At 38.3% G+C, this 20851-nt stretch overlaps 1 long non-coding RNA gene across 1 annotated transcript in view; it reads left to right on the top strand.

Moving 5' to 3' along the window:
* The window catches only part of LOC143669243 (uncharacterized), a 47913-nt gene extending 27365 nt beyond the window's left edge, over positions 1-20548 (top strand). The window contains exon 3 of the long non-coding RNA XR_013168799.1: positions 19953-20548. This is a non-coding gene — a long non-coding RNA (uncharacterized LOC143669243). The remainder of the gene's footprint in view (positions 1-19952) is intronic.
* Positions 20549-20851: the final 303 nt, after the last annotated feature.

Raw genomic sequence — 20851 nt, 5'->3', positions numbered from 1 at the left:
GCATTGTATTTAGAGTAAAATCAGTAACTTTAAAAGGTCTATGTTCTCCCTCCTGCTGCGACCTGCGCAGCTCAGTGTCAGGACTGAAGGGAGGCGAAGGGGCATTGAGAAAGAAACAAGCGACAAAGACATAATTAAAACTGGGACGAGGTGGGACTTGGAGCTCGGATGGAGACTCAAAGACCCCAGATGCTCAGCACTGTTTATTTTATAGGGCTGTGAGATAAAGGAAGTAAAAAATTTAACTAAAGAACAGGAAGGAAGAAGCTGGAGCTGAACCATCTGCTTCCTTGTGGCGGGATGAGTCAAAAGTTACACATTTCCCAAGGCCTCCTTGCCCCAGACTCAAGCAGCTTTGCAACACTTTAGTCTTTTCAGGACAACAGGTGCCTATTCCCACAGCGCCAGCTTTGCTATATCTCTGCAGGGAGCATGTGACCTCTGTGTCATCTGTGCCCAACCTCTCCAGTCTCTCTCAGTGTACCCTTTGATGCCAACCACCACCAGAGGCCAAGTAGCCAGCACAGGCTGTCTATCCTAGGATCGTTTTTATCTTATATGCTGGTTATTATTTACATAAAGGATGAGTATTTTCAGTTGTAACTGAAGTTTTTTGTTTTTTAATTGTACATGTGACAGAGGAGCCCACGGTTATCAGCAGCTGGTCTCATTCTCACTAGTGACAAAACCCACAAAATACTTAAAAGACTCACATGGCAAGGCACATGGCAGCATCTGCTCCTTTCTCTTCTGGGTTTCCTTGTTTTCAGCTTCTCGCTTCCATGGCTTTCTCTCTCTCTCCCTTTCTCTCTGAATTTCATTATCTTATAAAGGACTCTAGTAAGAGAATTAAGACCAACCCTGTAAGATCCTACTCACCAAAAGATCCTAATTGCAGTCGGTCCACACCTGCTAAAATGGATTACCTCTAAATGCGCACTTTTTTGGGGCCCATACAGTTTCAAACCATCACAGGATTGTTTTCAGGTGGGTAGTTTTCAAGGAGTAAGGATTTTTTAAATGAGAATTTGGAAGGATTCAAGTAATAGTTTTCTCATCTACTTGGAAGTTGCTTTTCTTACTGCATTTTGTCATTTGGAAATTCCATGTGTGTTGTAGCTATGTGAGGATTACTCAGGTTTTAGTGATAAATTGTCTTAATTAGGCATGAGGGGTTTGGATCTAGTGTAGCATGGAAGTATTTGTCCTTCATCATAGCATGATCAGTTTATAAAAAGGACTTTATAAACTGGACTTTATAAAAATTAAAAATGTTTGTGCTTGAAAGGACACTATTAAGAAAGTGAAAAGACAACCCACAGAATGGGAGAAAATGTTTACAAATTATATTTACAAATATAAGAGATTTGTATTTAACATATAGAAAGAATTCTTGCAACTCAATAAAAATAGCCCAATTTTTAAATGGGTAAAAGAGCTGAATAGATAGTTCTCAAAGAAAAAAAAAAAATATATATATATATACAAATGACCAATAAGCACATAAAAAAGATGCTCAACATCATAGTTGTCAGGGAACTGCAAGTCAAAGATAATAGCAGGTGTTGGTGAAGATGTGGAAAATTAGGAACCCTCATGTACTCCTGATGGGAATGTAAAATCGTGCAGCCATTGTGGAAAACAGTTTGGCAGTTCTTCAAAAAGTTAAACAGAATTATCATGTGACCCATCAATTCTACTCTTAAGCATATACCCAAAAGAAAAGAAAATGTATATTCACACAAAACTTGAACACAAATGTTTATAGCAGCATTATTCACAGCAGCCAGAAGGTGGAAGCAATCCAAATGCTCACCAAACTGGCAAATGAATAAACAAAATATGGTATATCCATACAACGGAATATTTTTCAGCCATAAAAAAGGAACAAAGTGCTGATACAGTCCATGACATTTATGAACCTTGAAAACATCCTAAGTGGGGATAAAAAACAGTTTCAAAACACCACATGTTATGATTCCATTTATATGAAATGGCCAGAACAGGGAAATCTATAGCAACAGAAGGTAAATTAGTGGTTGCTTAGAGCCGGGGTAAGGGATAAGAATAGAGGAGGTTGATAACTAAATGGTACAAGATTTCTTTTTGAGATGATGAAAATGTTCTAAAACTGACTGTGGTGATGATTGCACACCTTTATGATATACCAAAAACCAAAGAATTGTACACCTGTATTAGGGTTCTCTAGGGAAACAGAACCAACAGGAGATATCTGTAAATATGAGATTTTATGGAAGTACCTCACGCAACTGCATGGATGCAGGAGTCAAAATTCCTTAGGGCAGGCCATGAGTTGGCAACAATGATGAAGGTTTTCAGTGAATTCCCCAGGAGAGGCTGGCTGGCTGACTAAAGTTCTATCTTCTGATTACTGATATTACTGATATTGTCACCTCTCCCTTAAAAGTCTTCAACTGATTGGATTAAATCCAACTGTGCTGATTGAGAGGATTTATGTACCCTTGAAAAGCCATGTTTTAATCAAAATCCCATTTCATATAGAAAGAATAATCCCTATTCAATACTGTATGTAATTAGATCATTTCCTTGGAGATGTAACCCAATCAAGAGTGGTTGTTAAACTGGATTAGGGGAGGCATGCCTCCACCCATTTGGGTGGGTCTTGATTGGTTTACTGGAGTCCTATAAAAGAGGAAACATTTTGGAGAATGAGAGATTCAGAGAGAGTAGAGCAGAACAACATAGCCACGAGAAGCAGAGTCCACCAGCCAGTGACCTTTGGAGATGAAGAAGGAAAATGCCTCTCGGGGAGCTTCATGAAACAGGAAACCAGGAGAGAAAGCTAGTAGATGATGCCTTGCTCACCTTGTGCCCTTCAGCCGAGAGAGAAATTGTGACTGTGTTCACCATGTGTCTTCTCACTTGAGAGAGAAACCCTGAAGTTCATCGGCCTTCTTGAACCAAGGTATCTTTCCCTGGATGCCTTTGATTGGACATTTCTATAGACTTGTTGTAATTGGGACATTTTCTCGGCCTTAGAACTGTAAACTAGCAACTCATTAAATTCTCCTTTTTAAAGGCCATTCCATTCCTAATATATTGAATTCATCAGCTAACAAACTAGAACAGCAACTGATTGGATTCTCTCATTGTGGAAGACACTCCCCATAGTTGATTGTAGATGTAGTCAGCCATAGATGCAATCAACTGACTGATGATTTAAGTCACAGTAAATGGTTAGACCAATGCTTGCTCGACCAGACAACTGGGCACCAACACTTAGCCAAATTGACACCTGAACCCAGCCAGCTTTTTCATGATCTGTTTCTATGGATACATGTTGTATTTTCTATGCAGGCCCCACCAGCAAGTCCAACATATTCACAGTGCCAACATCTCTCCCAGTATAATACCTGAGATCAAAGCCACCAAGAGAATTGTGCTGTTGGTCATTACTTGTCTCACTTTACTCTGTCGATTGTGGTCTTCTCTTGTATAATATGTACTTTGCTCACTTTAGTGGCTGGGTCCTGGCTGCCTTCATGATACTTTGTTTCCCAACTATTACCCTTTTTTACTGATAGCTGACATCAATCACATATTCAAATGGTGTGCTATTCTTTGACAGAAGTATTCTTCTGTGGTGACTGTGGATATTCCTAAATAATGGTGGGTAATTTATTGCTAAAATTAAGGTAAAATTCTCTGCAGTACTAATAGCAGTATAATCAATATAAGCTTTGCCTGTAGAACTTGCACATTCATACCAATAGCCTTAAACATCCATATATACTTTGGCCAGTATCGTTCTATTTCTGAACATTTTAGGAAATAATTCAAAATTTTGTAAAATTCTATATGGCTAAGTAGATTTGTTGCAGAATACTCATCATAAAATTATAAACAATCTAATATGTCAAAGTGGTTTATGATAAAACAATGTTTGATAAAGTATTTGATAGGAAATTTTATGAGCTAAAGAATGAGGGACTGAATACTTCTGATAAAATGATCAGTGAAAAATCTGAATTCAATAATAGATCATTTATTCTTAATACAATTATATGAGTAAATATAGTCAAATTTTAAGCAGTGATTGCTAGGGAGATGGTAGGGTTTCCTAAGGGAATTATGAGTTCATTTTATTTATTCTAATCTAAGTTATATTATCATTTGTAACATGATTTATTAAATAGAGTGCAAATATATAAATATTGCATTAAAAAGTACTGATTAGAAATAATTTGAATCTCAGCATGTGTGCATACATATCCCCCCACCGAAGTTCGTCATTGACTTTACATAGTCTTAAAAACAAGATTATTTTAAATTACTGTGTTATAGGTATGATATTTACAACTATGACATGAATTTCACTAAGAAATATTATTTATAAATTGATATAAAAATGAGGAAATTGACTAAAAATGGTGATTTAGCAAAAAATTCCAATTTTAGGCTCAGTTTTCACTATTTTACCCACAATTATACTTAATTTTTATGTAAAATTATGCTCTAGTCTTTAATTTCTATTAAAAATTTAGTAAGGCATGTCACTGAAAGGGTTAGTATTTGTAACATACAGTGTTTTATCAAATATTTTAGAAGCATAACATACCTGTGAACATAGTAACGTGGGTAAATTTTCAATGCCTTTCTCAGTCTTATTACCTTAGTTTGTAAAATAGGCATCATTATTACTTATACAGATTGCTGTGCAATCGAAGTGAGTTATTACATATAAAGAAACTTGTATAGTCTATATCTATACCATTCCACTGTCCACTTTGATTGTGAACTAACACTTTTTTTGTTGTAATGAAATGCGTTTTATTACTAGGTGTAAAAATTATTCTGGTTCCTTGTTTCAGTTTGCTAAAGCTGCTAGAACGCAATATACCAGAAATGGGTTGGCTTTTTCAATGGAGATTTATTAGGTTACAAATTCACAGTTCTAAGGTCATGAAAATGTCCAAATAAAGGCATCAGGAGGAAGATACCTTTTCTGAGGAAAAGCTGCTGGCAACTACGGTTCTTCCGTCACGTGGCAAAGTCTGCTGGTACTGCTCTCCTGGTTCTGGTTTCAGTGGCTGCCTACAAACGTCTCTGGGCATTTCTGTCTAAGCTCTTACTGTTTTTTATCCTCTCACAAAGGACTCCAGTAAAGGATTAATACAAGACTTACCTTTTACTGAGTGGGTCACATCTACATGGAAACAATCTAATCAAAAAGGTCTTACTCACAATAGGTCTCTACCCACAGGGATAGAATAAAAGAACACAGGATTTCTGGGAAACATAACAGATTCAAACCATCACACTCCACCCTCTGGACCCAAAAAGACATGTTCTTTCCATATGCAAAATACATTCATTCCATGACAATATCACAAGCCTTAATATTGTTACTGGAATCATTTAAGTACAAAGTCTTATCAAAATCAATTACAGGCATGGTTCTAAGGCAAAATTCTCCTCAAACTGTGGACTTGTGAAATGTGGAACAAGTTATCTGCTTCCAGCATACAGAGGAGGGACAGTCATAGGATGAATGTTCCCATTTTCATAGGGAGAAATTAGAAGAAAAGGGAAAACAAGGGTCAGAAATCCCAAACAGTTCAAAAAAACCTGCAGGGCAAACTCCGTTAAATTTCAAAGTCTGTGAGTCATCTGCAGAAAGATGTTTTATCCGTGGGGCTTGACAGAGTATCAGTCCCACACTTTCCAAGGGCTTATGCAGTGGCCCTGCTTTCTCCAAACACGAGGGCGAGGGTTCCAACATCTCCAAACACTGGGGACATCTACCTTGTTCTCTGTTCCACCCTCCTCAAGCATTGGGCTGACAGCCAGACACTGCCGTCTTCAGAGCATACTCTTAACCCCCTTACAATAGTAGGATGGTGGCCAGGCTCTCCCCAACCCTCTCTGAGGCCTAGAGCTGCAGCTTCTTCCTGAACAACCAGGTGGCCAAGCTCCCCTCAGTTCCCCAGGCATCTGAGAGCCCTGGGGTGGCAGCACTCTTCCTAAACTACAGGGATGAAAACTCACCCTTTCCACAGGCACAAGTGGATCTGCTCTCCTGGCCTGAGGTTTCTTGGCTCCAGATCTTAGCTTCCATGGTTCTGCTTTTGAAGTCATTTTTCCTTCGATCTGTCCCTTTTCTTTCTTTGTTAGTCCTGGCTGGCAGGGGATCCATTCAGACTGATCTCGCAAAAAACATGCTGGCTTGGCATGCAGCATACAAGGTCCAACCGTCAGACAACAGGACTTTCCACAAATCCTTTCTGTAAAATCCCATTTCCAATTCTGGCTTGTACTGAAATGGCTGACTGGTTCAGTGTTTGGTTAAATCCTCACAAAGGACACTAGCCTCTGGGGACTCACTTTCCAAAAGCTCAGCATTTTCCAAAGTATCGGTGTCTTTTTCCTTTGTACCCAAGGGTTCAGTTCTCAGCTTATCTCTTTCCTCTTGCATTTTACGATAAGCTACAAGGAGAAGCCAGGCTGCATTTTCCACATTTAGTTTGGAAATTGCCTCAGCTAGATATCAAAGGTTGTCACTCCTAATTCTACCTTCCATTTAACACCAGGACTAGATTTTACCAAATTCTCTGCCATTTTAAAACAAGGGTGGCTTTTCTTCTTGTTGGCAATAACACATTCATCATTTCTGTCTAAGGCCTCACTGGAAGTACCTTAGTGTCTATATTTCTATAGTTTCTTTGAAGCAAGCTAGGCCTTTCCTCCCAAGCATCTCGCAGTTCTTCTAGAATCTTCCCCTTATCCATTTGTAAAGCCATTCTAGCATCCTTTGGTATTTGTGAATCACAGCACCCTACTTCTCGGTATCAAAATCTCTTTCAATTTGCTAGACCTGTCAGAATGTAATATATTAGAAATGGGTTGGCTTTTTCAATGGGGATTTATTAGGTTACAAATTTTATATGAAAATGTCCAAATTAAAGCATAAAGGGAGAAGATACCATCTCTGAGGAAAGGTTTCTGTTACTTGGGGAAGGCACATGTCAACATCTGCTAGTCCTTCTCTCCTGGTACTGGTTTCAGTGACTGTCTCCAAATGTCTCTGGGAATTTCTAAACTCTCTGGGCTTTTACTGTCATTTATCCTCTCACAAAAGATTCCAGTAAAGGATTAAGACTCACCTTTTATTGGGTGAGTCAGATCTTCATGGAAACAACCGAAGGAAAAGGTCTCATCCACAATAGGTCTGCAACCACAGGGATGGATTAAAAGAACACAGACTTTTCTGGGGTACATAACTGCTTCAAAAGAGTACATTCCTTTATTTTCACAATTCCTTTGAATATATACCTCATGTATTTTGTGTATTTTAGATAATTGTTTAAAGATAAAAATTGAGATATTTTTGGAATTATGCTATTATGTCAACAATTCAATGACAAATAGAAACATTACACCAGTAAGTCTTTTGCTTTGTTTATATTACTTTGTATCTTCTTTTATAGCCTGCATTTTAATTTCATCATTTAACATATTCATTATGCACTGTATATTGAATTGTATGCATTTAATATATATGAAACATATTTAAAATTTATATATTTTATACGTTTGTTCCTGTTATGAATAAGTAAGTAAAAGTATTTACTTTAAATCCACATATCCCAAATTTTCTAGGTGGCTAGAGTTTTGTTTTCATCTCTATTAACATAACTATTAATGATAATTTGACTTATTTACAACAGTATTTTCTCTTCTTTCTCTTATTACTGGATTTTGCTGGAGTTAAGATTGTGTCAGTGGCGTTAAAGGGTTACCTTTATAATCTTCTTTATAATTTCAGAGTAAGATTCTGTATTGTCCTTCATCTTGAGCTTTACTCTTGTGAAGCTTATGCAGGTAGCGGAGAAGCTTAGCCTACCTATAGGTATGTCTAAGAGTTTCTTCTGGAGGATCTCTTTGGTTGCTCACATGTGGCCTCATTTTCTCTAAGCCCAACTCTGTAAGTGAAATCATAATTCCCTATGTGGGACATGACATCCAGGGGTGAAAGTCTTCCTGGCAGTGTGGGAGATGACTCCCAGGGATGAGTCTGGCCCTGGCACAATGGGATCAACAATAGCATCCTGACTAAAAGGGGGAAAAGAAGTATAACTAATAAACTACCAGTGGCTGAGAGAGTTCAAACAGATTCAAGAGGCTACTCTGGAAATCACTCTCACTCAAACTTCAGTTAGACTCTGCTACCTATCATAATTTGCCAAACCCCAACCAGGACCATTTCAGCCAATCCTAAAGAACACCTAAGGCAATTTATAAGATTCTATAAAGGTTCCATGCACTTTCTAGAAACATACAACCTCCAGATGGATCCCTGGACCAGATAAGTCCTGAAATCTAGAGGGCCCAGCCTCTCCAGAGCATCAGGTACTTCCATCTCCTTACCCATATTATTGACAGCCCCTTCCAAACATGAAAAAGTTAGAATGGCCATAGCCCAACTACTCCTAAAGAGTGGTACAGAAAGATAAAAGTTGATGGTGGAGTTATACAGTGAAGGTAGGGTTTAACAAACAAATATGATTACTGAATCATTAAGTTGATAGCTCTTTTAGTCTCCAGTTTCTTAGAGCAGCTCGAAGTAAAACCCTAAAATTGTGGAATTGTAACCCATACCAAATTCTGAAATATATTCTACAACTAATTGTTGTGCTGTGCTTTGAAATTTATTGCTTTTTTAATGTTAATTTTTTGCAAAAAAAGTAAAAAAAACAAAAAAGAGATTCTATATTGTTTGATTTTTTGATGGATAATATGAGATATGGGGTTTCCTGCTGACTCTACAACACGAGTCATGATGAATTTCATTAACTAGACTGGACAATCTTACCATATGATCGTTTAATTTTTAAAAAGAAATATATTAATTATTTTTTCTCATTTAATACCATCCTTACTTTTTTGAAATTAATCTATTTGAGATATATTTTTAATATATTGCCTAATACCATTAATATTTATATTTCTGAAACTCTAATCAAAGGTGAGATTTAGCTGCAGCTTTCTCAGGTTCTGGTATCGGCAGATTTAACATTGAAAATTGTGGAGTTTCTTTCGTTACCTATAGCCCACAGCAATTTGATAACGTAGGAAGTATTTGTTCATTCCATGTTTGAAACGTATGCTGTCAAATTGCTTAGGAGTCACCATTTATAATGACTCAAAATAAACCTTTTCAATAAAGATAGACATATTGATCAATGGACTCGAACTGAGAGTTCAGAACTAGAACCTCAGATCAATGGTCAATTTTTGACAAGGATGCCCAAGCCCAGTCAACTGGAGTAGAACAATGTCTTCAATAAATGGTGCTGGGAGAACTGGATATCCATAACCAAAAGAATGAAAGAGGATCCCTATCTCATACCCTATACAAAAATTAACTAAGAAATGGATTGAGGGCCTAAATATAAGAACCAGTACCATAAAACTCCTGGAAGAAAATGTAGGGAAATATCTCCAAGATGTAGTGAAAGGTGGTAGTTTCTTAGACTTTCCACACAAAGCACAAGCAATTAAAGAAAAAAATAGATAAATGAGAACTCCTCAAAATAGAATACTTCAATTCTTCAAAGGATTTTGTCAAAAGGGTGAAAAGACAACTGATTCAATGGAAGAAAATATCTGGAAACCACATATCCTATAAGGATTTGATATCCAGAATATATAAAGAAATCCTACAACTCAACAATAAAAAGACAACACAATTTAAAAGTAGGCAAAAGATACAAACAGACGTTTTTCCAAAGAAGACATAGAGATGGCTAAAAAGCACATGTAAAGATGCTCAGCTTTTAGGGAAATGCAAATCAAAGCCACAGTGAAATACAATTTCATACCTACTAGAATGGCTACTATTCAACAGGAAATTACAAGTGTTAGAAAGAACATGGAGAAATTGGAACACTTATTCACTGCTGGTGGGAATGTGAAATGATGTAGCCACTGTGGAGGATGGTTTAGCAGTTCCTCAGAAAGCTAAGTATAGAGTTGCCTTGCAACCCAGCAGTCTTGCTACTCAGTATATATCCAGAAGGTCTGAAAAAGTATGCAAATACACAAAGCACAATGACGTTCATAGCAGCATTATTCACAAATAGGAAAAGATGGAAACAATCCAAGTGTCCGTCTACCAATGAGTGGATAAACAAAATGGGGTATATACATACAATGGAATATTATGCAGCAGTAAGAAGGAATGAAGTCCTGAATCAAGCAACAACATAGATGAAGCTTGAGGACATTATGTTAAGTGAAATAAGTCAGACACAAAAGGGTAAATATTCTATGCTGTCACTGATATGAACTAATTATAATATGTAAACTCATGGACATAAAATAGAGTATAGGTTACTAGGATGTAGAACGAGACTAAAGAATAGGGAGTGGTTGCTTAATATATGCATAATGTTAACTAGATTGAATTTAAACATTTGGAAATAGGTGTGATGGGAGCATGTTATTGTGAGAATAATTAAGACTGCTAAATGGAGTGTGAATGTGGTAGAAAGGGGAAGTTTAGAGTCATGTATGCCACCAGAAGAGAAGTCGGAATTTAAAACAAGGGAATCTGTAACACAGTGACTCTTTTTTTTTTTTCGTAATTAAAGAATAAAAAGAAATTAACAACATTTAGAAATCATTCCAGTCTACATATGCAATCAGTAATTCTTAACATCATCACATAGATGCATGATCATCATTTCTTAGTACATTTGCATCGATTTAGGAAAAGAACTAGCAAAACAACAGAAAAAGATATAGAATGTTAATATAGAGAAAAAAATAAAAATAATAATAGTAAAAAAAAGAAAAGGAAAAAGAAAAAAAAGACACAAACAAACAAACAGACAAACAAAAAAACTGTAGCTCAGATGCAGCTTCATTCAGTGTTTTAACATGATTACTTTACAATTAAGTATTATTGTGCTGTCCATTTTTGAGTTTTTGTATCTAGTCCTGTTGCACAGTCTGTATCCCTTCAGCTCCAATTGCCAAATATCTTACCCTGTTTCTAACTCCTGCTGGTCTCTGTTACCGATGACATATTCCAAGTTTATTCTCGAATGTCGGTTCACATCAGTGGGACCATACAGTATTTGTCCTTTAGTTTTTGGCTAGACTCACTCAGCATAATGTTCTCTAGGTCCATCCATGTATTACATGCTTCATAAGTTTATTCTGTCTTAAAGCTGCATAATATTCCATCGTATGTATATACCACAGTTTGTTTAGCCACTTGTCTGTTGATGGACATTTTGGCTGTTTCCATCTCTTTGCAATTGTAAATAACGCTGCTATAAACATTGGTGTGCAAATGTCCGTTTGTGTCTTTGCCCTTAAGTCCTTTGAGTAGATACCTAGCAATGGTATTGCTGGGTCGTATGGCAATTCTATATTCAGCTTTTTGAGGAACCGCCAAACTGCCTTCCACAGTGGTTGCACCATTTGACATTCCCACCAACAGTGGATAAGTGTGCCTCTTTCTCCGCATCCTCTCCAGCATTTGTCATTTTCTGTTTTGTTGATAATGGCCATTCTGGTGGGTGTGAGATGATATCTCATTGTGGTTTTGATTTGCATTTCTCTAATGGCCAGGGACATTGAGCATCCCTTATGTGCCTTTTGGCCATTTGTATTTCCTCTTCTGAGAGGTGTCTGTTCAAGTCTTTTTCCCATTTTGTAATTGGTTTGGCTGTCTTTTTGTTGTTCAGTTGGACAATCTCTTTATAAATTCTGGATACTAGACCTTTATCTGATATGTCGTTTCCAAATATTGTCTCCCATTGTGTAGGCTGTCTTTCTACTTTCTTGATGAAGTTCTTTGATGCACAAAAGTGTTTAATTTTGAGGAGCTCCCATTTATTTATTTCCTTCTTCAGTGCTCTTGCTTTAGGTTTAAGGTCCATAAAACCGCCTCCAATTCTAAGGTTCATAAGATATCTCCCTACATTTTCCTCTAACTGTTTTATGGTCTTAGACCTAATGTTTAGATCTTTGATCCATTTTGAGTTAACTTTTGTATAGGATGTGAGATACGGGTCTTCTTTCATTCTTTTGCATATGAATGCATTCTTTTGCATATCCAGTTCTCTAGGCACCATTTATTGAAGAGACTGTTCTGTCCCAGGTGAGTTGGCTTGACTGCCTTATCAAAGATCAAATGTCCATAGATGAGAGGGTCTATATCTGAGCACTCTATTCGATTCCATTGGTCGATATATTTATCTTTATGCCAATACCATGCTGTTTTGACCACTGTGGCTTCATAATATGCCTTAAAGTCCGGCAGCATGAGACCTCCAGCTTCGTTTTTTTTCCTCAAGATGCTTTTAGCAATTCGGGGCACCCTGCCCTTCCAGATAAATTTGCTTATTGGTTTTTCTATTTCTGAAAAATAAGTTGTTGGGATTTTGATTGGTATTGCATTGAATCTGTAAATCAATTTCGGTAGGATTGACATCTTAACTATATTTAGTCTTCCAATCCATGAACACGGTATGCCCTTCCATCTGTTTAGGTCTTCTGTGATTTCTTTTAACAGTTTTTTGTAGTTTTCTTTGTATAGGTTTTTTGTCTCTTTAGTTAAATTTATTCCTAGGTATTTTATTCTTTTAGTTGCAATTGTAAATGGGATTCGTTTCTTGATTTCCCCCTCAGCTTGTTCATTACTAGTGTATAGAAATGCTACAGATTTTTGAATGTTGATTTTGTAACCTGCTACTTTGCTGTACTCATTTATTAGCTCTAGTAATTTTGTTGTGGATTTTTCCGGGTTTTCGACGTATAGTATCATATCGTCTGCAAACAGTGATAGTTTTACTTCTTCCTTTTCAATTTTGATGCCTTGTATTTCTTTTTCTTGTCTAATTGCTCTGGCTAGAATCTCCAATACGATGTTGAATAATTGTGGTGATAATGGACATCCTTGTCTTGTTCCTGATCTTAGGGGGAAAGTTTTCAATTTTTCCCCATTGAGGATGATATTAGCTGTGGGTTTTTCATATATTCCCTCTATCATTTTAAGGAAGTTCCCTTGTATTCCTATCTTTTGAAGTGTTTTCAACAGGAAAGGATGTTGAATCTTGTCAAATGCCTTCTCTGCATCAATTGAGATGATCATGTGATTTTTCTGCTTTGATTTGTTGATATGGTGTATTACATTAATTGATTTTCTTATGTTGAACCATCCTTGCATACCTGGGATGAATCCTACTTGGTCATGATGTATAATTCTTTTAATGTGTCGCTGGATTCGATTTGCTAGAATTTTGTTGAGGATTTTTGCATCTATATTCATTAGAGAGATTGGTCTGTAGTTTTCTTTTTTTGTAATATCTTTGCCTGGTTTTGGTATGAGGGTGATGTTGGCTTCATAGAATGAATTAGGTAGCTTTCCCTCTCCACTTCGATTTGTTTGAAGAGTTTGAGGAGAGTTGGTACTAATTCTTTCTGGAATGTTTGATAGAATTCACATGTGAAGCCGTCTGGTCCTGGACTTTTCTTTTTAGGAAGCTTTTGAATGACTGATTCAATTTCTTTACTTGTGATTGGTTTGTTGAGGTCATCTATTTCTTCTTGAGTCAAAGTTGGTTGTTCATGCCTTTCCTGGAGCCCGTCCATTTCATCTAAATTGTTGTATTTATTAGCGTAAAGTTATTCATAGTATCCTGTTATTACCTCCTTTATTTCTGTGAGGTCAGTGGTTATGTCTCCTCTTCCATTTCTGATCTTATTTATTTGCATCCTCTCTCTTCTTCTTTTTGTCAATCTTGCTAAGGGCCCATCAATCTTATTGATTTTCTCATAGAACCAACTTCTGGCCTTATTGATTTTCTCTATTGTTTTCATGTTTTCAATTTCATTTATTTCTGCTCTAATCTGTTATTTCTTTCCTTTTGCTTGCTTTGGGGTTAGTTTGCTGTTTTTTCTCCAGTTCTTCCAAGTGGACAGTTAGTTCCTGAATTTTTGCCTGTTCTTCTTTTCTGATATAGGCATTTAGGGCAATAAATTTCCCTCTTAGCACTGTCTTTGCTGCGTCCCATAGGTTTTGATATGTTGTGTTTTCATTTTCATTCACCTTGAGATATTTACTTATTTCTCTTGCAATTTCTTCCTTGACCCACTCGTTGTTTAAGAGTGTGTTGTTGAGCCTCCACGTATTTGTGAATTTTCTGGCACTCCGCCAATTATTGATTTCCAACTTCATTCCTTTATGATCCGAGAAAGTGTTGTGTATGATTTCAATCTTTTTAAATTTGTTAAGACTTGCTTTGTGACCCAGCATATGGTCTATCTTTGAGAATGATCCATGAGCACTTGAGAAAAAGGTGTATCCTGCTGTTGTGGGATGTAATGTCCTATAAATGTCTAAGTCTAGCTCGTTTATTGTAATATTCAAATTCTCTATTTGTTTATTGATCCTCTGTCTAGATGTTCTGTACATTGATGAGAGTGGTGAATTGAAGTCTCCAACTATTATGGTATATGTGTCTATTTCCCTTTTCAGTGTTTGCAGTGTATTCCTCACGTATTTTGGGGCATTCTGGTTCGGTGCATAAATATTTATGATTGTTATGTCTTCCTGTTTAATTGTTCCTTTTATTAGTATATAGTGTCCTTCTTTGTCTCTTTTAACTGTTTTACATTTGAAGTCTAATTTTTTGGATATTAGTATAGCTACTCCTGCTCTTTTCTGGTTGTTATTTGCATGAAATATCTTTTCCCAACCTTTCACTTTCAACCTATGTTTATCTTTGGGTCTAAGATGTGTTTCCTGTAGACAGCATATAGAAGGATCCTATTTTTTAATCCATTCTGCCAGTCTGTGTTTTTTGATTGGGGAATTCAGTCCATTAACATTTAGAGTTATTACTGTTTGGATAATATTTTCCTCTACCATTTTGCCTTTTGTATTATATATATCATATCTGATTTTCCTTCTTTCTACTCTCTTCTCCATACCTCTCTCTTCTGTCTTTTCGTACCTGACTCTAGTGCTCCCTTTAGTATTTCTTGCAGAGCTGGTCTCTTGGTCACAAATTCTCTCAGTGAGTTTTTGTCTGAGAATGTTTTAATTTCTCCCTCATTTTTGAAGGACAATTTTGCTGGATATAGGAGTCTTGGCTGGCAGTTTTTCTCTTTTAGTAATTTAAATATATCATCCCACTGTCTTCTAGCTTCCATGGATTCTGCTGAGAAATCTACACATAGTCTTATTGGGTTTCCCTTGTATGTGACGGATTGTTTTTCTCTTGCTGCTTTCAAGATCCTCTCTTTCTCTTTGACCTCTGACATTCTAACTAGTAAGTGTCTTGGAGAATGCCTATTTGGGTCTATTCTTTTTCGGGTGTGCTGCACTTCTTGAATCTGTAATTTTAGGTCTTTCATAAGAGTTGGGAAATTTTCAGTGATAATTTCTTCCATTAGTTTTTCTCCTCCTTTTCCCTTCTCTTCTCCTTCTGGGACACCCACAACACGTATATTTGTGCGGCTCATATTGTCCTTGAGTTCCCTGATCCCCTGTTCAAATTTTTCCATTCTTTTCCCTATAGTTTCTGTTTCTTTTTGGAATTCAGATGTTCCATCCTCTAATTCACTAATTCTAGCTTCTGTCTCTTTAAATCTACCATTGTAGGTATCCATTGTTTTTTCCATCTTTTCTACTTTGTCCTTCACTCCCATAAGTTCTGTAATTTGTTTTTTCAGTTTTTCTATTTCTTCTTTTTGTTCAGCCCATGTCTTCTTCATGTCCTCCCTCAATTTATCGATTTGGTTTTTGAAGAGGTTTTCCATTTCTGTTCGTATATTCAGCATTAGTTGTCTCACCTCCTGTATCTCATTTGAACTATTGGTTTGTTCCTTTGACTGGGCCATATCTTCAATTTTCTGAGCGTGATCCATTATCTTCTGCTGGCGTCTGGGCATTTAATCAGATTTCCCTGGGTGTGAGACCCAGCAGGTTGAAAGATTTTTCTGTGAAATCTCTGGGCTCTGTTTTTCTTATCCTGTCCAGTAGGTGGTGCTCGTGGCGCTCATCTGTCTGCGGGTCCCACCAATAAAAGATGCTGTGGCTCATTTAACTTTGGGAAACTCTCGCTGTAGGGGGGGGTCGCCAGCCGAAGCGGCTTGGGGGAGTGCCAATCCGAATCTCCCAGCCGGCCCGGGGATCCGCGCATGGGGAAGGTCGCCGGCCTCCGCGGCTTGGGAGAGCACCTGTCCAAATTTCCCAGCCAGCCCGGGGCACCAAGCGTGGTGAGGGGGCGCCAGCCGCCGCGGCTTGGGGGAGTGCCTATCCACCGGGAAGCCACGTGTTTGGAAGGGATCCCGGTCGCCGTTCTCCGCGGCTTGGGGATCTCCGATCCAATTCTCCCAGCTGGTCCGGGGGGCTGCGCGTGGAGGGGTGGCGCCAGCCACCGCAGCTTGAGGGGCTCGCCTGTCCAATTCTCCCAGCTGGCCTGGGAAGGAGGGAGGAAGGGACTCCGGCCGCCTGCCGCCCCGGCCCGGGGAAGCCCGCACCCCTCAGCTATTTCACCGGAGTGGGTTCCCCCAGCCAGTCAGACATTCCAGAATGGGGTACGCTGTCTTCTTGGTCTCTGTCGTGGCTCCGGGAGCTTTTCTGTACTGTTTCTACTCCCCTAGTAGCTGTTCTGGAGGAGGAACTAAGACCCGCGCGTCTTACTAAGCCGCCATCTTCTCCGGAAGTCCTCCACAGTGACTCTTTTGTTAAATAATGTCATGATTAACTGTGCAAATATTAAAAATTTCTTTCATGAACTAGAACAAATGTATGACACTATTACAAGGAGTTAATAATAGAGTGATATATGGGGAAAATGCACCCATTGCAAAATAATGGACTGTAGTTAACAGTAATATTTTAATACTGCTTCATCAATATTAACAAATGTACCACACCAATACTATGGGTCAATAATGGAAGCGATAAGAGGTATAGGAGGATTTGCATTTTCTTTTTGGGAGTAATGAAAATGTTCTAAAATCGATCATGAGGTTGCATGTACAACTATGTGATGATACTGTGAGCCAATGCTTGTGTACTTCTGATGGTTTGTATGGTATATGAATATATCTCAATAAAAGTGCATTAAAATATGCCTTCTCAGTGGTTTATGCAACTGGAGCCATTTGGAAAGAGAGAAGATTATTAACCTCAAAGAAGAAGGAAATTAAATATGCAAAAGTCTTTATGTTGCCACTGCTAAAGTCAGTTATGTTGCCACAAGAAGTAGCAAGCGTCCATTGTCCAGGGCATCAGAAAAATGATAGCCTGATAGCAAAAGAAAATAATTTAGCTGACCACGTTGCTAAACAAGCAGCAAAAACCCAAGAGCCAAACAACAATATCTTGGCTCTGTTACCTAATGTGGACTTGGACTTTTAAGCCCCAATATTCAGGGAGAAAAAAACAAATATTACAGCCTAGGTCCTAGCGGGAACTACAATCTGACAACATGCAATCACACCATCAATGGAAACCCAAATAATTTGGCAGTTTGTCTATTCCTGCACTAACCGGTCCAGAATACCAAACGGGGTTATTGTATATTGCTTGTAATATTCTAAATGCTAAGAGAAAATGGATATGAGCCATATCACACCCACGCCAGTGAAGTGGGCAGAATGGAAGCAGTTTTGCAAGAATTATTCTGCTCAAAGAAGCAATAAACCTCACAGTTCTATGAATGGCCTCACCTTTACCAAGTAGATCCACATCAACCCATGTTGATGGCTAATATCCATTTTCTCTGTCGTGATCCCAATATGACCCTAGATGGTTCAGATATGTCCCAACAAATTATAAGTTAAAAAAAACTCCTCTCAGTGGGAAACTGTGGAAACCCCAAAAGCCAGGTGCCCTTTTACAGATCTGAAAGTGATTTTAGTACCCAAGCAAAAATGTTTATTTAAATACTGTATGGATGAGATGCCTGTGTACTTTAGGATATTTAAAACCTGACATTTCTATTTACAAGCCTATGAACCACATCAGAGGAAAAGAACCCTGGGGATGATAAAAACAGTTATCAGGCTTGCCTTCTTGGGTAGATTTCACCTACCATGAAGCAAAATTTAAAAACCTAACAGTCACAAATCATTGCCCTACCCCCTACGTGGGACATGACATCCAAGGGTGGAAGTCTCCATGACTATGTGGGAAATGATTCCCAGGCATGGGTAGGATCAACAGTGCCTGACCAAAAGGGGGGAAAGAAGTGTGTTCTAGTTTGCTAGCTGCTGGAATGCAACACACCAGAGACAGATTGGCTTTTAATCAAAGGGGATTTATTTTGTTAGTTCTTTGGAGGAAAGGCAGCTAACTTTCAACTGAAGTTCTTTCTTACATGGGAAGGCACAAAGTGACCTCTGCTGGCCTTCTCTCCAGGCTTCTGGGTTCCAACAACTTTCCTTGGGGTGATTTCTTTCTGTATCGCCAAGGACCTGGGCTGAGCTGTGAGTGCCGAGGTATGCTGATCTGCTTTGGCTGTGCTACATTGCACTCTCTCATTTAAGCACCAGCCAATTAAGTCAAACGTCATTCATTGCAGCAGGCACACCTCCTAGCCGAGTGCAGGTGTAAATCAGCAGTAGATGAGGTTCACGTACCATTGGCTCACGTCCACAGCAATAGAACTAGGTGCCTTCACCTGACCAAATTGACAATTGAATGTAACTACCACAAAGTATAATTCATAAAGTATCAGTAGCAGAGAGCAAATAGAGTTGAGAAGTTACTCTGGAGGTTGCTCTTACGCAAGCTTCAGTTGGACATTGCTACCTATCATAACTTGCCAACCCCCAACCAGGACCACTCCAGCCAATCCTAAAGAACACCTAGGGCAATATATAAGATTCCACAAGGGTTCCATGCACTAGAGTAACTTTCCAGAAACTTACAACCTCCTGATGGGTCCCTAGACCACATAAGCCCAGAAATGCAGAGGCCAATCTCTCCAGAAGATCAACTAGGTCCATTCCCTATGCCATATCATTGACAGTCCTTTCCAACATGAAAAAGTCAGAATGGACATAACCCAAATACCCCTAAAGAATGGGAGAAAAATCAAAAGTGATGGTGGAGTTATAGAGAGAAGGTAGGGTTTAACAAACAAATATGATTGCTGAATCATTATATTGATATCTCCTTTAGTAGCCAGTATCTTAAAGCAGCTGGAAGTAAAAACTTAAAGTTGTGCCAAGCTCTGAACTCTGTTCTACAGCTAATTGTGGTGCTTTGCTTTGAAATTTATTGCTTTTTGTATATATATTTTCACAAAAAAAGTCGATTGTGATGACAAAAAAATATTTATTCCTTTTAGCTTCCAATGTTCTGGAGCAACTAGAAGGAAAAATCTGAGATGATGGTATGGTAGCCTATGACAGACTCTGGGATCTGTCCTGTAACTACTTGCTGAAGAGTGCTTTGAAAACTATTGCTTTTTTCTTTCTTTGCTTTGTATGTATGTTATATTATACAATAAGAAAGCTAAAAATAAATAAATAAATAACCTAACAGTCACAGTGGAGGAACTGGCAAATGCTACCGCAGCAGCCTTAGAAGCTACCTGGATATCCATAGACAGATAGGCCTACATAGCCATGGTTGATTGTTTAGCCCTACTTTATTTTCTCGTTGAGTAAGGAGGAATTCGTGCTATAGTTAACACATTCTGTTGTATATAGGTCAATACTTCAGGCCAGTTAGAACAAAACATGCAGAAAATATATAAACAAGCAAATGGTTACATGATTTTAATAACCCTTTGGCAAGTTCTATCTGGGAGTCCTTAAAAATCTACCATCCTAATATGTCATAGCTATACCTGCTAATTGACCCTCTAGTCGTGATCATTCTCCTTCTTTATCGGCCTATGATTTTTAACTTACTTGTTAAATTTATTTCTCAGAGACTCAACACTTGAAGACTGTTTCTATGTCAACTGAGCCCCAGGACCCACAGATTTCAGCCTCTCTGGGAACAACCACCAGGAATGTGAGAGTACATTCAACTACAACTACACACAAGGCAGTTCCCTCACCCCTGTTCAGCAACCTGAAGCAGCCAGAGCAGTCATCATCCTGATACCCTCAAGACTGAAGAATGTTCAAAATTCAAAGGGAAACTAACCAGAGGCCATTATCATAACTTCCCCCTTTCCCTGACCTTTTCACAAACCACCTGATACACGCATGAACCTACTAAGACACCTGTACAATTCCCCAGCCAGACGCATGTGCATTTGCTGCCAGTTATAACCTTAAGTAACCTTTCCTCAGCAAACACCTCTGCAGAGCATGCCTAAGGCGCCATTTAATAACATGCCACTCATGCTCTAGCATGAGCAACCTCTGCTTATGCTCCTGTTACTGTGCCTGTGCCCTAAGCCCTTTTGCATCCACCCAAAACAAAAGCCGACCTGACCCCACAATCGGGGAGACAGAGCTGAGCCTTGCCTCCTGTCTCCTTGTCAGTCACCCTCACAATAAAACTATTTTCTCAAAATCTTTATGTCACAATATCAGTTCCTATGCACATTGGGCAGTGAGCTCATTACTTGGCTGAACTGCTTTCAATTCTTTTGGGTATATACCTAGAAGTGGGATTGCTGGGTCATAGGGTGATTCCATATTTGACTTTCTGAGGAATTGACAAGCTGTTAGTAGTGGTATCATTTTATACTCCCACCAATAATGTATGAGTGTTCCTATTTTCCCACATCCTGTCCAATGCTTGTAATTATGTGGGTTTTTTTTTAGTAGTGGCCGTGCTAGCAGGTGTGAACTGGTGTATCATCGTGGTTTTGAC

This window comes from Tamandua tetradactyla, chromosome 25 (assembly GCF_023851605.1).
Source record: "Tamandua tetradactyla isolate mTamTet1 chromosome 25, mTamTet1.pri, whole genome shotgun sequence".
NCBI classification, from domain to species: domain Eukaryota; kingdom Metazoa; phylum Chordata; class Mammalia; order Pilosa; family Myrmecophagidae; genus Tamandua; species Tamandua tetradactyla.
Note: the sequence above shows the minus strand (reverse complement) of the source record. Positions and strands in the feature narration are given on the sequence as shown.